This window comes from Poecilia latipinna, unplaced genomic scaffold, assembly GCF_001443285.1.
Source record: "Poecilia latipinna isolate Pla-1442-1.1 unplaced genomic scaffold, P_latipinna-1.0 Scaffold1851, whole genome shotgun sequence".
Lineage (NCBI taxonomy): Eukaryota > Metazoa > Chordata > Actinopteri > Cyprinodontiformes > Poeciliidae > Poecilia > Poecilia latipinna.
Genome location: NW_015114467.1, coordinates 65,059 through 73,643, shown reverse-complemented (window position 1 = coordinate 73,643; position 8,585 = coordinate 65,059). Strand labels below are relative to the sequence as shown.

General features: G+C 35.8%; 1 long non-coding RNA gene across 1 annotated transcript; it reads left to right on the top strand.

The window, feature by feature from the left end:
- Nucleotides 1–4,170: 4,170 nt before the first annotated feature.
- Nucleotides 4,171–8,301, top strand: LOC106934734 (uncharacterized). The gene is made up of 3 exons (XR_001421755.1): nucleotides 4,171–4,193; nucleotides 5,398–5,478; nucleotides 6,272–8,301. It is a non-coding gene; the product is annotated as an uncharacterized LOC106934734 (long non-coding RNA).
- The last annotated feature ends 284 nt before the right edge of the window (nucleotides 8,302–8,585 follow it).

Genomic DNA, 8,585 nt, shown 5'->3' with positions numbered 1-8,585 from the left:
AAGATCTGAGGGGTCTAGAAGGTTGGTACAACAGCAGATCTTTAGTTGAGACACACCTAAAAGTTGCAGGAGTCCAGCCCTCGAGGCCCGGAGTCGCCCACCCCTGGTCTATCCTCTAAGCTACAGGGAGTCAGTGTTGGGACTTTAAAACTGGTGTTAAGTGCTCTAAGTTCCTGGTTTTAGTGAGAACGCGAGCAGGAGTTCTCACTAAACTTTCACCCAATTACTCGAAATCAGTGTAAAATTGTTTTAGTAGACTGGAGAGATGAGGTACCCATATTTTTAATTCATTTTGACCCATTTTATTATTTTTTAGGCAATTTTATATATAAAAAAATTATATTTCCTATTTTCTCTTCACCTCCATAGGCTGCCATCTTATCGTGATGAAAGGGTTTGAGTGTTGAAGTGACTCTAGGAGTTATGCTGTCAGGGGTTTCATACCCCTTGTAGGGTCACCCAATGCTAGAGGTCCTAGGTCATGACAAAGAGCAGCCCAAAGACCCTTTATGAAGAGCATAATCAATGGATACAGTGACCCCTCACCTGGACGCAGGTCACCAGGGCTCCACCCTGGAGCCAGAGTTGGTGCTCCGTGGCAGCATCTGGTGCCAAAACACATGGAGTCTGGCCAGGCTCAGCCCACAGTGGGTTCACCTTCCCATGGGCTCACCAACTGTGGGCCAAAAGGGCTGGGTGCAATGTGGGATGTTAGAAGGCCGAGGGAGGGGACCTTGGCCATCTGACCCTGGGCAGTAGATGTTAGGGGTCTCCAAAATGAAACAAGTCTCAGATAAAAAAAAATAAATAATTTCAAAATTTCAAATTTGTAAACATTATTATTGAACAGCTTTTATTTGAGCTTAGAGATTTGCACAATATGCTCTTTTACAATTTGTGAAGTTAGGAGATATGGTAACACTTTATTTGAAGGGGGGTGAATAAGACTGTCATGACACTGTCATAATCATGACATAACACCTGTCATGAACATGAATAAGCCTTCATGAATATTTATGACTGTTGTCATAAAGCGTCATTCGATAAATTATTACACTTTTAATACGCAGTTGACATTATTCAAAATGTCTTTGTTATGACAACTTGACATTAACTAGGAAATCATTACTGTTTAAACTTTACCTTGAATAACATAAAGTTACCTAATTTTTAAAGTGCAATCAGTAAAACTTTTATAACAAATTAATATCAGTGATGATTTCTTGGTTAATGTCAAGTTGTCATAACAAAGACATTTTGAATAATGTCAACTTTGTATTAAAAGTGTCATAATTTACCGAATGACGCTTTATGACAACAGTAATAAATATTCATGAAGGCTTATTCATGTTCATGACAGGAGTTATGACATGTTTATAACAGTGTCATGACAGTCTTATTCAACCACCTTCAAATAAAGTGTTATCGGAGATATTGACTCTGATTGTCTGGAGATCGTATGTGGGGAACCTCAAGGGTCAGTACTGGGAACAGTTTTATTTAATTTGATCTAAACAATATGAGCAAAGTGTCTAATGTATTAAAATTTGTGTTATTTGCTGACGACACAAATATTCTAGTCTCTGGTGAAAACGTACAACTTCTTTCTATAGTTGCTTCAGAAATCAATAAATTAAAGAAATGGTTTGACAATAATAAGTTATCACTAAATTTGGACAAAATCATGTTTTTTGGAAAATGCTACAAAAATACTAAAATGCAAGTTCAAACAGAGGGTGTAGCTGGAAAGGTTTTCTGATAATAAGTTTCTCATTGTTATGATAGATGATAAAATCAGTTGGAAACTTCCATATTAAACATTTACAGAATAAACTAAGTAGAAGCTTATCAATCCTGGCTAAAACTAGACATATTCTGAATAACAAATCACTTAATATTCTACACAACTCTCTGATTTGGCCATATTTAATATATTGTTCAGGAATAAGGGGAATTAATTACAAAAGCTCTTTATATCCACTAAGTACACAAATCTATCATTTATGTTTCAATTCATGGAGTAAAATTGTGGAACAAGTTAAACAATACCTTTCTTTTGTTAGGAAAAAAAATTAAAATATGCTAGTTTTTAAACTTAACCATCCATCTTCTTTACACCTTGTCCCTTAGTGGGTGAGGAGGTGCTGCTGCCTCTCCAGGTAACGTTCCGGCTGAGAGGCGGGGTCACCTGGACAGGTCACCTGGACAGGTCGCCAATCTGTCACAGGGCAACACAGAGACACACAACCATGCACACACACACACACACACACCTAGGGGCAATTTGGAGAGGCCAATTAACCTGACATGTTTTTGGACTGTGGGAGGAAACCGGAGAAAACCCACCATGCACAGGGAGAACATGCAAACTCCATGCAGAAGGACTGGAGCCGGGAATTGAACCCAGAACCTCTCCACAGGTTCTCTCATTGAATGCCTAACCGCTGCCTAAATGTCCGAAACTGACGATCCACAAACAAATAAGACAACGAGTTTATTCTATTTTTGTAAAAGGCAAACAATTCTGTAGGTTTTTAACAATTTTGTTAATTTTACTTAAGATTTAAAAGATCCTTCCGGTTCTCTGAAGCCGCAATTTTATCTTCATTTCTATTTATTTTTTAACAACAGATACGTGGATATTTTAATATGGTAGAATTATGATTGTAAATAATGCAGTATTCTCATATTTACATGATAAAAAAATTTAACTAATATGTTAGGTGGAGTTTATGAGGTTACATAATAGCAGTATGCACCTCTGAAGTTGTTTTTGTCCATTAGTAATAACAAGAAGTTTAATAAAAATGTTTAAGAAGAATGAGCATGGATTTTCTCTTGTGATTGGATGCCAAAAGGTTCTGTAAACATCTTCAATATTTTGCATTCAATGACAGAACCCTTCTCATCAATTATCGACTTCAAGAGGTCGAAAGAAGAACATTTGGGATTGTCAGCTGCTTAACCACATGAGATCATCAGTAATACTTCTATTGCATTTATCTAATGTTGAGATGCTTTGCCAAGGCCGAGAAAGAGTCACACGCTGTTAGACAAAGGGCCCATAGTAAAGAGTTACATTTTTGATTCTGTTAGACACCAAGGTCAATTTCTCACAGGAAACAGAAACTTATCAGACCACAGAGACATGGTGTGATTTCAGGGAGTGTCTTCAGTCCATATAATCAGCTGCCCTCCTCTTTCTCCTCAGACGCTGCACAGACTTGTGTAGAAGCTCTTCTCGGATGTAATGGTAAAGCGTCTCCTTTCAGCGCTGAAAGTGAATAAAATAAGTAAAGTCTGAATGCTTTTCTTGGCTGATTTTATGCTCTGTGTGTCAATACAAATTATGATTCATCGATCGGGATTGTCATTCTCAACACTAAATACATTGTTTATTCTTCCAGATACAAATCAGCAGACTGGTCGTCCTGGACTGATATATGGAACGGTGGGACAGAACGTAACTCTTCAATGCAAACTGGAGGAAATTCCCTTGGAAAAGCTTATGGTCAGTTGGACATTCGAGAATCAATCAATAAAAGTGCACTTGTATCGCAATGAAGGTGATGATGAAGATTCTCAGCATTCGGATTACAAAAAGAGAACCTCTGTCTTCCCTGACCAATTTAAACATGGCAACTTTTCCCTCGAGTTGGCCAATGTAACCAAGAAAGATGAAGGAACTTACACTTGGGCTGTTCACAATAAGGATGGTTTAAAGAAGAGCGGGAACATCACTCTGCATGTTGGTGAGTTTTAATAATCTAGGATCATTTAAGATAAAGCAGATGAAAATGTTGATGTCTTTAACAATTAATGTAATTCCTCAACAGTTGACAAAAATGGATCCCCACTTATCGGAACTCCAGGTAAATATCTTTAACTAGATAATCAGTGGTTACTGTTACTGTGACGTTTTAGACTTTTTTTGTTTACTTGCTCTGTGGCTCTGTGGGTTGAAAATTCATCTTCCAGCTTCCCCTGTCACATGTTGTTGTGCCCTTGGGCAAGGCGCTTAACTCCAAGTTTCCTGTCTGAGTCTAGATGCATGAATGTGTTTGTGTTAAATGTGTGGCTGCAGTGCAAAGTGCTTTGAGACGCCAGCATGACTGGAAATGCTTTAAATATCCATTTGTTTTCCTCATGCTGTACTTTATATTGTTCTTTTCCAAGTGAAAACAACCGTGCAGGTAAAAGTGTCTGGACTAAATTAGCATTTTTCAATTTACAAAATGTTTCTAAAATGTTATCAATTTATCCACATCATTTTTTGTATATAGAGAAGATAAAATATCCACAATTGTTAAATAGTGGCTAAAAAAGAAATCCACCTTTTTTATCTACAATAAATAAATGTGGATAAATAATAAGAAATCTAAAAACATTATGTGGCTCTATAGGAAGAAGAAAACAGAGACATGCAAACAGATGGGATACATTTTATGAAATATTTATCTTCCAGATTAGACGAATAATTTTTAGATCCTTTATTTCCTATTGGAAATATTTATTTAAAAGCAATATTTACTTTTTATTGACTGAAGGTTAAATAAATCCAAAATGTGGAAAATTTACATCGCAAATGTTTGTTCTTCACCAATTCACAAAAACTCACCTCAAGGCTTTTTTACATAAAAATCAATTCAATCAGATTGATTCCAAATCGCGTAAGCAAAGCTTACCTGATCCAAGGTTATTAAATACTTAATAACTATAAATCACAGAGATTGTTGAACCAAAATTGCAATTCTAGAATGTAAATTTCAAAATTCAAAGACTGCAGTAACAATAACAAAGCAATAAAATGGCCAAACTAGAATGAAGGGAAGCTCTGAATCTGGAGTTACTGAAGCTGTTAATCAAGAATGATGATGTTTTCTATTATTGCGCCAAAAAAGAAAAAACGGTTCAGATTTTCAAGAAAGCCAAACTTAGCAATAATTACCAAGATAAAACTGTTAGCTACAGTAAAGTGTGTCGGTCGGCCCAACAAAACCATAAAACTATTTTAAAAACGTCACTAAAATGAAGTAAGTTAGTGGTAAATATCACATATAGCGATTTATCCATCTTTATTTTTTCTTTGTTCAGTTGATTCTGGAGATAAATTTTCATAAAATGATTTTAAATTATTTAAATTAAAATACTTGATCTAAAATAAACAACAACTGACAACTGGATAATCTTAGTTATCAGATCAGCATGACTTCATTTCTTTGCAGAATTAAACTTCTGCACTTGAAGAAAGGAATAAAAACCTTAATTTAGCAAAAAATAAGTATTTTGTTAATCCTGGAGATTTAAAAAGTGGAATGTGCTAAAACCATTTTTGTTCTAGATTACGGTCTTGATCTTTGTCTTGGTTTTAATCTTTGTCTTTGCATTGGATTCTAGTCATCATCACCATTGTTTTTCTCATCTTTGTCATCCTGGTCATTGCTGTTGTCGTTTCCATACTGAGGAATGAGATACGTGGTAAGTCAGACATTTTGTGATATTAAAGTTTTAAATGTCCTCAAAAAGGGACATTTAACCGAAACAAAACAAGATTAGACTCAAATCAGTTAATTGTTTTTGTAAGTGTGGGAAAAATGATGCATGTCAGCTGCTTTCCTACAACTTTAAAAATAAAAATGCAACAAAAAATAACTTTTTCTTTCAATGTTGTGAGAGACCAACACAGAAATTAGACCAGGGACCTGCAACCTTTACAATACAAGAAACCATTTTTGACATTTAATGGCTTAAATTGTTTAAATAAATATCTAGATTTTTGTTTCTGAAAGACTCATTTTATATTTTTAAATAAAGCAAAACATAAAACATTTGAAAATAAGGAATAGACACAATTTCCTCAATAATAACTTTTAATAAGCATATATTTATGCAAACTAATAAGAAAAATAGATAAATATGAAACAACTGCTAAAATCTGTATTATATGTGTAATGAAGGTCTTCATTACAAATAAAAGTGTTATTTGTGATGGAGTTGAATCAACACTCACAGTGGTTGAAATTAAACACACATCAGTGTTGACTTGCTCAACATTAGTGTATTTAGTCAAAAGTTAACACTATGAACGTGTTAATGTAACACAGAACGGTGTTACATTAACACCGTTTCTATATTAACATAGAAATATGAGTTTTAAAATACTACTGGCTGGGTGTGCTGTGGTGGTGCAGGGGTTAAGCACAACCCACACATGGAGGATCTAGTTTTCAATGATGGTGTGACTAACAATATTCTCTTGTGTGTCTCACAGATGGAGAAGGTGGAGATGCTGAGTGAAATGACGCCCCAATGAATGCTGATGTCATCCTGAACAAGAGCCTTTAAATGTCATCGAAGACAACCAACAGGACTAAACTGGCTGAAGCATGACCCCTGATCTGAAGTACCTTCATCCACTTGTGTGAAGGGGTACTAACAAAATATACAGAACTATGCATTATGGCCCCAAATAGTATTTTATGTTGTAAACCCAATAGGAAGGCTTCCATGTTAGATGGACCAGTTTGAGATCACAAATTTAAAAAAATATTAAGGATGTGTCCTACAGAACCTTTGGGTGTATGAAAAAATACTTGCCAACCTGTAACTACTGCCAGTAAGACCCTGACTCTGGTGTTGGTCAGAGGGCCTGGTGACGCCGCTGCATTGCAGCCTCTCCTCTGTCAGGCTGCCCCAGGGCAGCTGTGGCTACTATCCAGTAACTTGGCACCATCAGAATGTGAATGGCTGAATGTAGTGTGAAGCTCTTTATCAGTGCAGCTTTATAAACTCCTTTACTTGTGTGGTAAAGTGACACACAAGTACAGGCTATTTACCATTTACAGAAACATAATCAATGGCAAAAATGTACAATATTTTTCTAGCAACAGTTAAACATAAGCTATGAAATATGTTGTCAGAATACAACATAGTTAGGGTCATTATTGTCATCCAAATTGGTACACAACGTTTACATTTTCTAACCTTTGGGCCTTTTTTCAGACTTAATACAGTCATTTAATGGCTGTACAAGCAAAATGCTGTTTCCACACTTCAGTCTGTTACTGATTGCACAGTGCCTTTCTTATGGCTAAAGTAGCCATTCCTTTTCAAAGGTCTATAATTTACTTTCAACTGTAAAAGCTGTGACTTATCAATGCAGAAACTTACAAAAACACACGGAGGCACTAATCCTGTGCCACTGAGAGGACTGGATTAGAGAAGTTCAGTGACATTAAGGTGACGTCCCGAGTTGAAGCACCTCAGTGACCTTCATCTTACTCTGAGCCTCATGTTTCTCTGTTTGGTACCGTTACCGTCTTACTCCTCTTGTTTTAACGGTGAAACAACTCGGCGAAAACCTCAAGGATTCATACACAACATGTATGTTTGCACTGCGTTACGCTAGTTCACTTGAGGGAAGGTTTTACCAGCCGACATCCATTAAAGTGACGATAAAATTTTTACTTATTAAAGTAGAGAACAGATGTTTTTAAGTCCTAAGATCAGCTAAACAAATTGAGTCACTATTGGAGTGATTTTATATGGTGCAGCTTTTTAAGCTTTAAATTACAGATTTTTTGTTCGCTGCATTAATAATATAGCTGGAGTGATCGCTTACAAACACTAAACTGACTAAACTGTAAAATGTTATGCTACATTGTTTCTCAGACAGCATAATATTTTTAACAGTTTTTTAAGAAGTCTTCATCTTCTGCAAATTTGACACATTTTCTCATGCTGGCAGAGAAATGTCTGTATTTGAAATATACTTTTATAGACTTGTGTGTATGAAAAATAACAGGTACAAACACTACAGCCGTTTTCCTTTTTAATACAGAAGACAGGAGGAGTTACATCTGACTGGTTGGTTGATTGATGTCTGTTTCTATTTATTCCTCATATATTACTAGTTTTGGTAGTAATCGCTGATAACTGGTGCGCTCCCTTGACTGGACTGCTATTGATGTAATTTTTCTCATTTGTTGAACTTTGATTATACATCTCTTAGTTTTTACACCAATAGCCCTTTGAGACTTGAATAAACCTGAACCCAAATGAAATACTTGAACAGGGCCAATTCTAGACATTTGGTTTTATTAAGAAAAATGCTGTATTGTGCCCTGTGACCACTTGGTGCCCTACAGGTAGGGCACCAAGTGAACTATTCCATATCCGTCTTTTTTTATATTGTTCCATGTTGTAAAATGTGAACATAGATTAAGATGATTCTTGTGAATAAAAACCCTGTAAAAACATTGTTGTAATTTTTTTAGTCTATTATTAAAACCCAGTTCTACATATGTTTTGAAAACAGAAATGCTTTATCTCTGCACATGGACAGGAGTCTAAGACAGAGCAGGAGGCAGAGTGGCCATTTTGTCAGGATCAGCCTGTCCAGAAAAAACAAACCAAAACACTGAAGCTGCATGTATTTGTGTTGACCTGGAATCTATTTTAATTTCTATTTTATTGTATTAGTTTTGTGCCACTGTAGGCGCACTGTAAACTGTTTCTAACTAGTAACAATGTATTTTAAATTTAACTTAAAAATTAGAGGTGTGCCGATCGATCGGTCACCGATC